Raw genomic sequence first — 14,225 nt, 5'->3', positions numbered from 1 at the left:
AGGCTTGTAGTTCCCCAATCCGCCTAGCGGAGGTGAGGGCAATCAGAAACACCACCTTCCAAGTCAGAAATTTCAAGAGGGACTTGTTGAGTGGCTCAAAGGGTGGTTTCATCAGTTGAGCTAAAACCACATTCAAATTCCATACGACTGGGGGAGGTTTGAGCGGGGGACAAACCCTGAGTAATCCTTTCATGAAGCGTGTCACCAAGGGATGGAGAGACAGAGGGCGTCCATCCAGGTGTTGGTGGAAGGCGGAAATCGCACTAAGATGGACACGCACCGAAGTGGTTTTCAGGCCAGAGCGCGACAAATGGAATAAGTAGTCCAGAACCGAGGGTACCGGGGCCGATACCGGGTCCAGGAGGAAAGAAGAGCACCAGGTGGAAAACCTGGTCCATTTCTGCGAATAGCAAAGCCTCGTCGAGATCTTGCGGGAGGCTTCCAGCACTTCCCTCACTGATTGAGACAGGTCCGGAGGGGTCAGGGAACAAGAAACCAAGCTGTCAGGTGCAATGACTGCAGATTGGGATGTAACATGGATCCTTGATTCTGAGATAGCAGAGAAGGACCGACAGGCAGAAGAAGGGGTTCCCTGGCGCTGAGTTGGAGCAGTAGGGAGAACCAGTTCTGACGCGGCCACCGAGGAGCTATGAGAATCATCGTGGCCGTGGACGATCTGAGGTGTACCAACGTTCGCATGATCAGAGGGAAAGGAGGGAATGCATAGAGGAACTTCCCGTCCCAATCGAGAAGGAAGGCATCCGCCTCCAGACGATCCCGCGAGTACATCCGAGAACAATATAGTGGTAGTTTGTGTGCCTCCGGAGAGGCGAACAGATCTACCTGTGGCGTTCCCCAGCGAGCGAAGACCTCGTGCAGAACTGCTGAGTGTAGAGTCCACTCGTGGGGTTGCAGGAGTCGACTGAGTTTGTCCGCCAGACAATTCAGTTCCCCCTGGATGTAGACCGCCCGGAGGAAGATGTTCCGGGAGGCCGCCCACTCCCAGAGGCGAAGGGCCTCGGAGCAGAGGGGCCACGACCCCGTTCCCCCCTGTTTGTTCACATAGTACATTGCTACTTGGTTGTCCGTGCGGACGAGGACCACCTGGTCCTGTACTACGTGAACGAAGGCTCGAAGTGCTAGGAAGATGGCCCGAAGCTCTAGCACGTTGATGTGACAGCGACGGTCCTCCGCCGACCACAGGCCCTGTGTGCGAAGACCGTCGAGGTGGGCTCCCCACGCGTAGTCCGAGGAGTCCGTGGTCAGAACCTTGCGAAATGGGGGAGTGCGAAACATTAGTCCCGTGGACAGATTTGAAGAGTCTGTCCACCAACTTAGCGATTTCCGCAAAAGCGGAGTCACCGAAATGAGGCGCGACTCCGGATCGCACTCCTGGCGCCATTGTGATGCGAGTGTATACTGAGGGATCCTCAGATGCAGCCTCGCAAATGGCGTGACGTGTACCGTCGAGGCCATATGGCCGAGCAGCATCATCATGCGCTTGGCCGACACCCTTGGTAGTTGAGAGACCTGGCGGCTCATCCGTACCAAGACTTCCAACCGTTGGGTCGGAAGGTAGGAGCGCAGGCGCACCGTGTCCAGCACCGCACCTATGAATTGAAGAGACTGAGCCGGCCTCAACTGAGACTTTGGAAAGTTTATCTCGAATCCGAGGGTTTGCAGGAAGGCAATAGACTGTCGGGTCGCTGAGATAACCTCCTCCCTGGTCGGGGCTTTGATGAGCCAGTCGTCCAGGTAAGGGAACACGTGGAGCCCGCGAGACCTCAGGGCTGCCGCCACTACTACCATGCACTTCGTGAATACTCGTGGGGACGCGGCCAGGCCGAAGGGCAGGACTCTGTACTGGAGGTGTAGGTCTCCCACCTGGAATCGTAAGAATTTTCGGCAGGTGGGGTGCACCGGGACATGGGTATATGCTTCCTTCAAGTCGAGGGAGCACATCCAGTCCCCTTCCTCCAGGAGAGGATACAAGACCGGGAGAGATAGCATTCGAAATTTCTCCCTGGCCAGGCATTTGTTGAGCTTCCTGAGGTCGAGTATGGGGCGCATGTCCCCGGTCTTTTTTGGGACCAAAAAGTAACGGGAGTAAAATCCCGTCCCCCACTGGTCCTTGGGGACCGGCTCGACCGCCCGAAGCTTCAGGAGAGCTTTGGCTTCGGTCAGAAGGGTCGGTAGTTGCGACCGGTTGCACCAGGCTAAACTTGGGGGACTGTCCGGTGGTGAGGACACAAAATTGAGCGAGTAGCCTTCGGAGACGATCCGGAGCACCCAAGCGTCTGAGGTAATCGCGGTCCATGCCTTCCGGAAGGACCGAAGACGCCCCCCGATAGGAAGGGGTTCTGGTGAAGGTGCGGAGGGGAACCCGCCCCGTCCGCTCAGCCCGTCAAAAGGAAGGCGCGGGCTTAGAAGGGCCCTGCGCCGGGGCTTGGGTTTGTCCCCCTCTGCCTCGTTGAGACGAACGTCTCGGAGGCGGTCTTGAGAAGGACGGGGTCGACTTCTGGGGGTACCGGCGCGGCGGAGGCCGGAAAGGTTTCTGTGGCGGGGGCCTAGGTTTGGGGCGGACCAGGGATGCTAAAGAGCGTTCCTGTTCCGACAACCGTTTGGTCGCCGCCTCCAAAGACTCGTCAAATAACTCGGACCCCACACAGGGCAGGTCTGCAAGACGTTCCTGCAGGTTTGGGTCCATGTCGAGGGTGCGAAGCCAGGCCAAGCGGCGCATGGCCACTGCGAGGGCCGACACCCTCGAAACCAGCTCAAAGGTGTCGTACACTGAATGGAAAAGGTACAACCGCAATTGAGACAGGTTGGACATAAACTTATCGAATCCTGCTCTTTTGGAGTCCGGTAACGAGTTCCGATATTGAGGAAGGTCCTTCACCATCCCACGCAAGTAGGAGGAAAAGGTGAAGGAGTAATTTAGAACTCTGGTGGCCATCAGAGTGTTTGAATAGAGGCGACGGCCAAACTTGTCCAGGGTCCGCCCCTCCCTGCCGGGTGGAACCGCCGCAGAAACCCGTGAGGGCTGTGATTTTTTAAGGGCAGATTCCACCAGGAGGGACTGGTGGGAGAGCTGCGCCTTATCAAACCCTTTCGGGGGAATCGTCCTATACTTTGATTCCATTTTTGACGGGACAGACGTGCCTGTAAGAGGGCTCGACAAGTTCTTCAGCCAGGTCTGCAGGAGGACACTGTTGAGAGGGAGTCTAGGTACCTCTCTAGGGGGAGTGGGAAGGTCCTGTTCCTCTAGAAATTCCTTGGAATATTTGGAACCTACCATCAGGTCAATCCCCAGGGCTTGGGCCATGTCCTGGACAAAAGATGAGAAGGAGGACGGCCTAGCCTGGGGGGACGGGGTTCTCGACCGTCCCACCGAGGAGCGGGGGGAGGCCTCATGGGAATATTGAGGATTCCTAACCGATCCTGAATCCCAGGATCCTCTCTCCACGGCCCTCGAGGGGGAGGGTGAAATCATCCTCCTAGGGGAGTCCCTGGGGGAGGATCCCGGGGTCCGTGGGGTCCTCTCCCGTTTCCTCGGCGAGGCGGCGCGGGAAGACTTTCCCCGAGGTGAGCGGAGGAGCCTCGGATTATCGAGGCGCAACTCCGACACCTGCAGCGCCTCGCCCCCGAACGACGAGGAACGATCGCGCCGAGGCGAGCCCCGGGGTCGCTTAGGCTTCCTCGATCGGCGCCTCGTCCGAGGTCGCCTCGAGGGCGAGGCGTCCGGGGAAGATCCCGAAGCCGAGGAGGAAAGTCGGCGCACTCTGCGGAACTTTTCTTTTGGGCGGACACTGCGCTCAGGAGGCTCCCCCGAGGTCGAGGTCCGGGGCGGGGCCGAGACCGAGGTGGACGGGGCCGCAATACCCGAGACCGAGGTCGCCGAGGCCGGGGCTCCCGAGGTCGAGGGAGCCGAGACCGGGGCCTCCGAGGCCGAGGGCGCCCCGGCCGAGGTCGACGTCGCCGGGCCCGCAGCACGCTGCAGCACTTCCAGGGCTCCCGACAGCTCCGATGAGATCAAGGCTCGAAGGAGATCCTGGAAGGCCGGAATCCCCACGAAGGTGGGGGAGTTCCGAGTCCGGGGCACACTCCCTGGAGGGCGACCTCGGTCTCGAGTATTCCCTCGGGGTGTGCGGAGTCGAGGTCCGATGCGGGGCCGGGGTCGACCCACCCGCTTTGGCCTGACTCGAGGATGGCTTCTTTGCTGAAGGGGATGGAACAGAGGACTTACCCGAAGCTGGCTTCGATGACGACGGCTTCGAAGATGAGGGCCGAGGCGACGCCGAGGCCCCCGAGGACGCCGAGGCCGAGGTCAAGGCCGGGGCCGAAGCCGGGGCCGACGTCGAGGCCTTGGGCGGCGCGTCGACGGCGAACAATTCCGCCATTCTGGCCTTACGGCGACGGAGGGCCCTGTTCTGGAAGGTAGCACAGCGATCACACGAGGCTGTTGGATGTTCGGGCCCAAGACAGACAATGCACCACCGGTGAGGGTCGGTGATGGAGAGTAGTCTCTCACACCGGCTGCATTTCTTGAATCCCGTAACAGGACGGGACATCGACGAGAAAAAGAAGAAGGCCGGGAACGACCGACGTTCCCCGGCTCAGGCTTCCGGGAGCCCCCGGAGCCCAACGAAAAACAATTATTATTTTTTTTTTTTTTTTTTTGTAAGACGGACGAAAAATAAAGCAGCACCGCGATTAATCCGATCAATAAACAAACTAAACGCGGCAGCTAGAAGGCAAAAACACTGGAGCTCAGATCCACAGGGCTTTCTTGCTCCGCGGAAAAATTTGAACTGAGGACCACGAGGTGGGATGCGCCCTCTAGTGGGCAGAAGGCACGCACATGCGTGGTGCAGTGTGCAAACTTGAAACTTCTAGCAAGTTTGCTTGAAAAGCTGTCCGCGCCGGGGCTCCGTAGATGACGTCACCCACATGTGAGAATATCATGCCTGCTTGTCCTGGGATAATGAGAATCTGCTAGAAAACTCACAACACTTAATGCAGGTTTTTGTACTTACTAAATATTAATTGTAGCAATACATGGTAAAAATACTTGTATTAACTAAAAAATAGACACACTTTGGTAAATAAGATATGTTTTCATATCGTAAAAATGTAAAATAAATATTTTAGCACATTTCCTTGAAGGAAAGTACAATTTAGCTATGCTTCATCTGAAGACTTGGGAAGTCAGAAACTTGCCCATAACAACCAAATGTCCATTCCCAATTTTTACAATTTTCTATAATGAAGGGGAGGAAAGATATGTAATCTACCCTCTTTCTATAAGCTGGTAGTTTCTGTTTTGTTTCATAAGGCTACTATAGAACAAATTCCCACTCATATGTTTCCTTTCTGCCAAGTTTGAAAATTATCTCTAGTTGGAGAAAACACAAACAAGATAAGCAGGATCAAAGGAGTAAAAGGAGCAGGAAGGAAAACCCAGAAATAGTACCGTGTATACTGGAATATAGGATGAGATTTTTTGGGCCCAAAAATTGGCCCAGAAATGGGGGTCTTGTCCTGTATTCGGGTCATCATACAATGAAGACCCGACCCCCTTTCGGACATTGCAGGCCTTACCGGCCTGACTTGGTAGGTTGGGACAGGAGGGATCCCCTCCTGTCTCCCATCCAGGCCGAATAACAATTTTTTAGGTTTAAATATTTTTTATTAAATTTCCAACAAAGTGCAAGAAAATTATACAGACGTGTTCATCAAAATCTCCCACATGTGCACAAACCATTCCCCCCCTCCCCCGCATATATAAATAGAGTCAGTAACATCTCAGAAAGCATGTGGTCATCTTCACAAATTCAATAATCTACTTCGAGCATGGGGAGTAAGGTCCATCCAGAAATGTTCCCAAGTCTGACAGAAGCGGCGGCCCAGACCATGGTCCAGATCCCCAACCTGTCTCCTCTCCAAAGAGGCATGTACGATCATCAAGGATTTCCATTGATTATAAGAGGGTGGGTCCCGGGACAACCAGTTAATCAATATAGCTTTTTTTAACAATTTTTTAAAACCCTGCCCCCTCCTGTGAGAATTGGGGGCAGCCAGACAGCGGCACGGAGCTGAACAAGAAGCACGAAAAGCTCGGCCCTGTCGGATGCGCCACTGGCTGCTTAATGGGAACCAGGGATGGAAAGGCTCAGCATGGGGCAAGATGCAGAAAAATCACTCCTGCCCCATACACCGCTGGACCACCAGGGATTAAAATTGGTGTGAAAGGTAAGCGCGGGGTGGGGGGGTGCGTTAAAAAAATAAATGGTTAGTCAGCCGGGACGGGAGACAGGAGGCATCCCTCCTGTCCCGGCCTACCACTAGACCACCAGAGGAGGTACAGGGTAGGAAGGTGAGACAGGGTGCAAAGCCTGGCAGGGAGTGAGGGGGGCTGGGTACAGAGCCTGGCAAGGAAGGGAAAATGGCTAGGTGCAGCCTGGCAGGAAGGAGGGCTGGATGCAGAGCCTGGCAGGGGAGAGGAAACTGGGTGCAGAGCCTGGCAGGGCATGGCACTTGAATATTAAGCCCCCGTCTTATATTAGAGTCAACCATATTCTTCCTTTTGCGGTGGGGAGGAAATTAGGGTTTCAACTTATATTCGAGTATATAAAGTAAGTTGATTTTACAGAAAAATTCAAAGCCTAAAAAATCCATGTAATATCCAAAAGGGGAACACAAGAGAACATTTAAAAGTAGAACTTGATGTACTTATTTGCATATCTATGAGATCTACTTTCAAAATTCCATGGAGTAGCAGTATAACTGTGCAAGCCAGTTAAAATCCCACTGCAACTCTTTCTGATCTTTGACAAGTCACATAACCCTCCATTTCCTTAGATACAAACTTAGGAACCTCTTTACTAGAGTGACACAAGGACAAATTTTTTCCCATCCCTGTAAGAACTCAATTTACACATCCCGTCCGTGCGAGTTTTGTCACTGTCCCTGTCCCATTCCTGTAAGCTCTGTCTTAACCACACAAGCCTTGAACACGTATGATTTTAAAGTGGTTGAGGCTTTTGCAGATGAGGACAGAGCTTGCAGGAATGAGGCAGGGACAGGAAAAGAACTCGCCGAGATGGGAAAATGAGTTCCCACGGAGACGGGGGAAAATTTGTCCCTGTGTCATTCTCTACTCTTTACTAAAGTTAGTGTGCGCTAATGAAATTAGCAAATGCTATGTTTAGACATTATGGGGGAAAATTCTGTATAGGACGCCAGTCTCAGCAGCAGCAGAATCGCCAACTAGCATCCTATACAGAATCGTGCCTGCCCTAACGTACAGACTCTTAACCTCGCCTAACAGTCCCAATTCATTAACTGGTGTCCACTTTGCCATCAGTTGATTACAGCAAGAGAAACCTCCTGCTGCGATCAGCTGAACTACTGTGGTAGGGACTCCCCCCTCCCCCCCAAAAAAAATGAAGTCCTACGGCAGGAGGAATGCTCACGCCTTCCTGCCTGAAACCCTCCCCAGAGAAATCCTCTCGGAGAAAGGATGCCCACTTCTTCCCACTGGAACCCCACCACAACTGGCGACACCCCCCTCCAGACCCTCCCCCAGATCCCCCCCACACTCCTCCAAAGCTTCTAGCCCCCCCCCCCCTTCCTGTACCTCTTTGAAAAAGTCTGGCCTTTCCCTCACTCATTCTGGGATACACTGGGAGTGGCCTAAGACTCCAATTGGTGGAGGTACCTTAGGCCTCTCCCCGGTGCATCCCAGAATGCACCGGGAAGGGGAAGGCCCGCCATTTTAGTGTTGACGGGCCTGCTGGCTGGAGGGTGTAAGCATCCGTCCAGCCAGACTTTCTACAAAGGGCTACCGGGGGAGGAGGGGGTGTTACCGGTTGCGAGGGTTCCGGCAGTAAGGGGCATCCTCCTGCCTTCGTGGGGGTTCCCTGCCACAGCCGCTCAGCTGATCACAGGCAGGGAGATTCCCTGGCCACAATCAGCTCAGCGGCCGTGTCTATTTGAAGTGCAGGTCAGCACGTGAACTCGCAGGCCTTGAGCATGCTCAGATGCTCAAGGCCCAGCAGACGAGTAGGCAGGTCTTCAAGAGTGCCCAGATGAGGGTAAGAAGTGGCGGGGGGGGTGCCCAATTGTGACGGGGGGGGGGGTCGTATCGTGGCAGGGGGTGCCCAATCGTGTCGGGGGGGGGGGTCGGATCATGGCGGGGGGTGCCCAATCGTGTCGGGGGGGGGGGTTGGATCATGGCGGGGAGGGTGCTGGTTCGAGGCAGGGGGGGTGCCGGATCGCAGGGGGGGTGCCGGATTGCAAGGGGAGGGTGCTCGTAAATCGAGCCATGCTCGGTTTCCAAAGCACCGATTTTGCAAATGTTTTGCTCGTCTTGCAAAACGCTTGCAAACTGGTGCACTCATAAACCGAGGTACCACTGTATATGAAAAATGGATGGAAGAAACTGCGTTACAATTAGTACTATTATGGGGGTAGGGTCTGGGGCACAGCTTGGGTGGGGGTACTTGGTTGGTATTTGTTATGCTTAGGGGGTACTTCACTTGAAGTTGAGAAACACTGCTTTAGAACACATTAACAGCTGCTGAATCCAATAAAGAGGCAACATAATCTCTGCATACCACCAAGTAGACTCCAAATGCCTCAGAGGAAAGGATTGCTTCAGAAGAACCTCCACCTTCCTGTCCTTTAAGAGTCCTTTTATGTCAGACCTCCCTCTAGATAGTGGTTTTCCAAGTCACTGCAGTCACCAGCATCCACTCTGGGAAGGCAAAACAGATGAACATTCTTCTTGAAGCACAAGATTCAGCTTCCTCATGATCCTACTGCCTTTCAGGACCACCTCAGGGACGTTCCACTCTAACAGGGTCACCTTTCTAAAGGCCTTATACAGGCTTTAGACCAGAGCTACTCAAATGGCAGACCACAGAGTCTTGGTGTATGGATCACCAGGGTGCAGTACTCCAGCTCCCTCTCCATCTGCCCATTGCTGTAGTTCTCCTCTCCCCACCGGTGGTCCTCCACATGCCCATCCTTCTTTCTGCTCTGCCTCTTTCATTTTTGGTACTCATACGGCTCCCCGCTCCCCTGACCCACCCCCCACCATCCAAAGTGCACAGCTCTGCTTGTCATTGCCTGCAGAACTCCTTCGGGAGGCCTTTCCAAGTCAACATCACTTCATCTAGCAAACAAGGGAAGACACACCCAGCCAATGACTCACAGAAGGGAAGGCTGCACACTGCACACCACTCTCCCAGGGAAGCAAGTAAACCTATCCATTAAGCATCATGATGAGGGTTATGAGCCCTCTGCCATTATGAAGACCGTTTCTTCAACAGATCCAGGCTCCAGGGGATAGAGATATGCTAAACTGGCCAGTGGAGGGCAAAGGGGGAAAGAAGGGTCAGATGCTGGACCTTGGGGGGGGGGGGGGAGGGGGGAAAAGAGAGAGAGACTGGACCAAGGGAGAGATGTTGTAACCAATAGAGGGAGGGAGAGAATGATGCTAGACTACAAAAATGGGGGAGTGTAGGAGAAGAGAAGAGGGGGGAAGGTCAGGGAATCTAGGAACCTGGAGGGAACCTTGGAACAGAATTACAGAGGAGGGGAATAAAGGCACAAGGAAAAATTATGTTCTTACCTGTTAATTTTCTTTCCCTTAGACACAGCAGATGAATCCAGAGACCAATGGGATAGCCCACATCTACCAGCAGGCGGAGATAGAGAAACTGATTAACAGGTGGTCCTATTGGCTGGCACTCCTCCTGTTTATCCAGTATAGCTCCTTGCCCAAGCATCAGTAACCATCAATAGGCATAGCATGTAAAAAACTTCTTTCCCATAACAAATCTCAAAATGCAATAATACAGAAAACAATAACAAACTTCGAAAGTTGCAAAATAGAAAACCGAGAGACAATAACCAGAAAGGGTGGGGCTCTGGATTCATCTAGTGCGTCTAAGGGAAAGAAAATTAACAGGTAAGAACATAATTTTTCCTTCCCTAGCAACAGCAGCAGATGAATCCAGAGACCAATGGGATGTAGCAAAGCAATCCTCAATCTGGGTGGGAAGCAAACACCGCCTCCGCAACAACCGAAGCACAAAACGCCCCTACCGCATGCGCCCCCACATCCAAGCAGAAATGCGGAGAGAAAGCACTCTCGGAAGACCAAGTAGCCCTGAGACAAATCTCCTCCAAGGAAAAAACCTCTGGGCCGAGCCCAAGAAGTAGCCATCGCTCCAGCGGAATGGTCATGAAGTTCTTTCGCCAACCGCTTCCCTGCCAGCAAGCAAGCATAAAGAATGTCCTCCTGGACCCATCGAGTGATGGAGGCTTCGGACGCCGCCATACTTTTGAGGCGTCCCTTGAAGAATACAAAAAGGAGATATAGACAACTAAAAGTCGTTAGAAACTGACTCGCGGAGTATGCTACGTACGTACCCAAAAATACAGTGAATAAAAGCACTGCTCCCAAGTTCTTCTCCCAGGAAGAAGGAAGGAAAAGTGAGCGTGACATAAAAGAAAGGATGACACCCCCCTAGAAGGAAATAGTGATACCATCCGAACTGATACCTCATATTTCGGAAATCAGAAATAGGAATCCCCGCTGAACAAGGCCTGCAACATAGAAAACCGCAAAGCTGAAGCCATGGCCACAAGAAACCCCGTGTTCAACGGCACAGCCCTTCAGAGTCCCAAAAGACAAGGATGAAATGAAGCCTTCAGTAAACTGAGAAGAAGTACGGGAAGATTGTATTCCAAACCGTGCTTTCTAAGAGGTGCATGAATATGCCGCACTCTGTGTTCCTACATGAAGCTGAGAAGTAAGCGAAGAGCAATATACCTAGCCCTCGTAACAAGCCAAGAATGGCACCAGAAGCTGAAGGGAATTGAACGCTAAGCCCTCGGCAATACACTCGTGCCCAAAAAGCTTCTATGTGTGTGGATGTGAGCAGTTGGAGCACTTAGAGAGCCTCTACAGTTGCTGGTGGAGTAGGCTGGAATCATTCCCCTGACGCAGCTCAGCAAAACGGAGGTTTCCCTGTCAGGAAAGAATGACTGTGGGGCTAGGCAGGCTTGCACTTTTTGGATGCATGGAAGACAGCCTGGACACCGTCTGCAGCTAAGTGTTTGTTTTTTCCTGCTTACCATTGATTGTGTTTGAGACTCATATATGTGCTGCTTGCTTTACTCACATTTTAAGTTTTGTTATTTGGCGTGCTAGATTTTTTTGAGGTGATTCCTACGAGGGCTACTATAGTGTTTCTCACTGCTGAGTGAACTGATACATTTTAGACCTTGCTTAATGGTTGTTTATAAGTGGAGTTTTTTGCCATATGAAGATGAACTGAGGCTTTTTCTCCACTTTTTCTCCTTTTTTTGTGTGTTAAGTAAATGAGTGGGTCTTTATATGAGTGCAGTGGGTAGACCTGGTAGTGTCTAGGTAGGTCCCTCCTAAGGTTTCCAATAGGGTATAATTCATTAGTTTTAGAAATTTTGTATGTGACGTGCACTCTAGCATATAATTTTTAAAAAACGCCCAAACCATGTCTAGATTATGCCCTTGTTACATTTGTGGATGCTGTGGGTATACACCTGTTACAACAGTTTATCTAAAATCATTGCTTACTCATTGTAAATCCATTTACATATATGCATCAACTTTTTAGACATATAAATAAATGGTACCTAACCTTTATATAATAACCTCCTTAATAGATACAGGGCACATATTAAGAATTTTATTTTGCTCAGCAGATTTTTTTTTTGGTTTCTATACTAGTAATGACCTTGTATACCATTAAAACACTGCACAAGTACAGTGTTATAGTTTGTTATAGTTTTTTGTGGTATATAAAATAAGCAGTCAAATTTTAGTGAATTCCCATGCCTTGTAAATTGTCACTATCCTTTACCAACTACCCATTACATGTATACAAACTTATTTTTTTTAATGAAAATTTTGTTTTAAAATTTTACTTGCTAAATAAATCCCTACAAAAATCACTTAACATTTTCAGATTTCCCATTTCCCCCAACAACTCTTACCAGATTCATAGCAATATCCATTCAATGGTGATAACGGTCTACTCTGCAATGTTGTACTTATAGATGAAGGCTGTTTTAGTGGGACATTTCTATGGCAAAGAAAAAATTTTCCCCTATTAGGATTAATAGCTAGAAAAGTTTGGATGGTATACTATATCTACTTCCAAAGTGCAATATTTACTTAAATATGTTCCAAACAGCCAATCAGTTATCTCCCTGATGGCTTTACATATAATCTACACCAAATGGCTTTTCTTTCGTTATCTAATTTTAGGCATCTACACTACAACTTCCCCCCCCCCCCCCCCAACATTCCTTTTCCTTGCAATGCTATGGCTACAACTTTAAAAAATTAAATGTATAGACATTAAATAAGATGGACTCAGAAATCAAAGCTTGGAAGCGGTTCACTGCTCTACTGGATTACAATCTATGCTCTCCTACCTATCGGGAGAATGCTCAGACTATTGCATGAATCCCCTCTTGAACTGCAGAGGGTGACATCAAAGCGGGCCAAATCTGCCCATAATGATTTGGTCAGATCCCGCTGTATCACTGTATTGTTTGACTCACTGGGCTAGCCATATGGATAATTTTAGATAATTGCTTAAATACTATTATTGTAAAAATTTAAACAGAACTGTAACACAAAGTTTCTGCCCAACAAAACCTGCACAGATAAAACAGTCAAGACATTAATAATTTTAAATGTATCTGTTATCAGCTCTCCAAACTTTATCCAGGCTGTTCAGTTTGCCACTGATAAGAATATTCTTCAATTTCATGCATTTTCATTTCCAATATTAATACTGGAAATGCTTTCTATAATATCTGTAATGTTACTTGTTAGACATTTCCAATTGATCACAAGATATATTTAAGTAGTTGAAACAGAAACAATGTCAACCATCTCCCCTTACAGTTATTAGCCAAATTATATATTACATCAGAAATTTAAAAAAAAATCTAAATTTAGTGCAGTCTCACATTCAGTGTAATCATATGATTTCAATCAAATAAATATTTATGGTCCTATCCAACCAGTGTTTAATCCTCCAAGAAATGGAGCACAGGAATGGCCTAATGATTAGAACAGAAGGCTAAGAACCAAGACAGCACAGTTCAAAGTCCACTACAGTTCCTCATTATCTTGGGAACAAACTCAGATGGCGAGTCCTCCAGGGACAGAGAACTACGTATTATACCTAAATAGCTTTCAGGTAGTATATAAGAAAATAAATATTTGCTTACTCAGTGATTAGAGCACTGGGCTGACAACCAGAGAAGCTAGGTTCAGACCCCGCTGTTGCTCCCTGCTATCTTTGGCAGGTAACTTAACTCTCCACAGCTTCTGGTACAAAATTAGATTGCAAGTCTTCTGGGGACAGGGAAATACTTAGTATGTCTGACTATAATTCACCCTGAGCTGCTACTACTACTGAAAAAAGTGCGAGCTAAATCCAAATAATTAAATGTTAGTAAGGATTAAATTGACATATTTGAGGTTCACACACACAAACAAGGCTACATGCACATTCTTTAAATATTGCAGGATTAAGAATTAACCTTTTCAGAGAATTTAAGATAGCCATTGACTAATCAATCAGTACCAATACTCTTACCTTTCTTGGTTTCTTTCAACATACTTCTCTCTCTCTTCTTAACATCAGAAAGAGAGAAAGGAACATGTTAAATTATTCCCAACAGGACTCGAGAAATGGGCATATTATGCCATATCTCAACAAAGGCTGAGGAGGAACTGTGTTGTATAATGCTGAATGTACAGCCATAGCTGCAGCTTCAGAACTCACACTTGGCCTAGCTCACTCAAGGTGTTGCACAGTATTCCCTACATAACATTATTTGAGCTGTTCCTGTGTTTGCTCACTGTAGAATCTGCTAGGCTGCCTGGGCTATACTTATAGCTCATTTTGCCTGTCCTCAGCAAGCGTGTGTAGTGCCATCAAAGAGCAGGAGATGGTGCAATGGGGCAAACAGCAGCTCTCCCTAATGCTGTGAAAGGAGTTTTTGAAAAGACTGAACACTCTAAAAATAGACCCGAGGCTAGTCAAAAATAGGGGTCTCTGATGGAAGCTGTTGGTACAGCTAAAAAACTAGACCTATGTACAGTTTTGATAGAGCTTAAACTACCTGCCAGTGAAACAACCTATTTAGTC

General features: G+C 49.4%; 1 protein-coding gene across 14 annotated transcripts in view; it reads right to left on the bottom strand.

Moving 5' to 3' along the window:
* The window catches only part of DYRK1A (dual specificity tyrosine phosphorylation regulated kinase 1A), a 684,276-nt gene that overhangs the window by 506,275 nt on the left and 163,776 nt on the right, over positions 1-14,225 (bottom strand). For 4 of the 14 annotated variants that reach the window (XM_033950295.1, XM_033950296.1, XM_033950304.1 and 1 more), the window contains one exon: positions 12,049-12,137. The exons of 8 other annotated variants lie outside the window; for them this stretch is intronic. The gene's annotated coding sequence lies outside the window, so the exon portion shown is untranslated. Of the gene's footprint in view, positions 1-8,618; positions 8,759-12,048; positions 12,138-14,225 lie in introns of those variants that run through there. 2 more of the 14 variants (XM_033950298.1, XM_033950303.1) reach the window with 2 other exon arrangements.

The sequence above is a fragment of the Geotrypetes seraphini genome, chromosome 6, assembly GCF_902459505.1.
Source record: "Geotrypetes seraphini chromosome 6, aGeoSer1.1, whole genome shotgun sequence".
NCBI classification, from domain to species: Eukaryota; Metazoa; Chordata; class Amphibia; order Gymnophiona; family Dermophiidae; genus Geotrypetes; species Geotrypetes seraphini.
The sequence above is the reverse complement of the archived record's forward strand: the minus strand, read 5'-3'. Positions and strand labels throughout refer to the sequence as shown.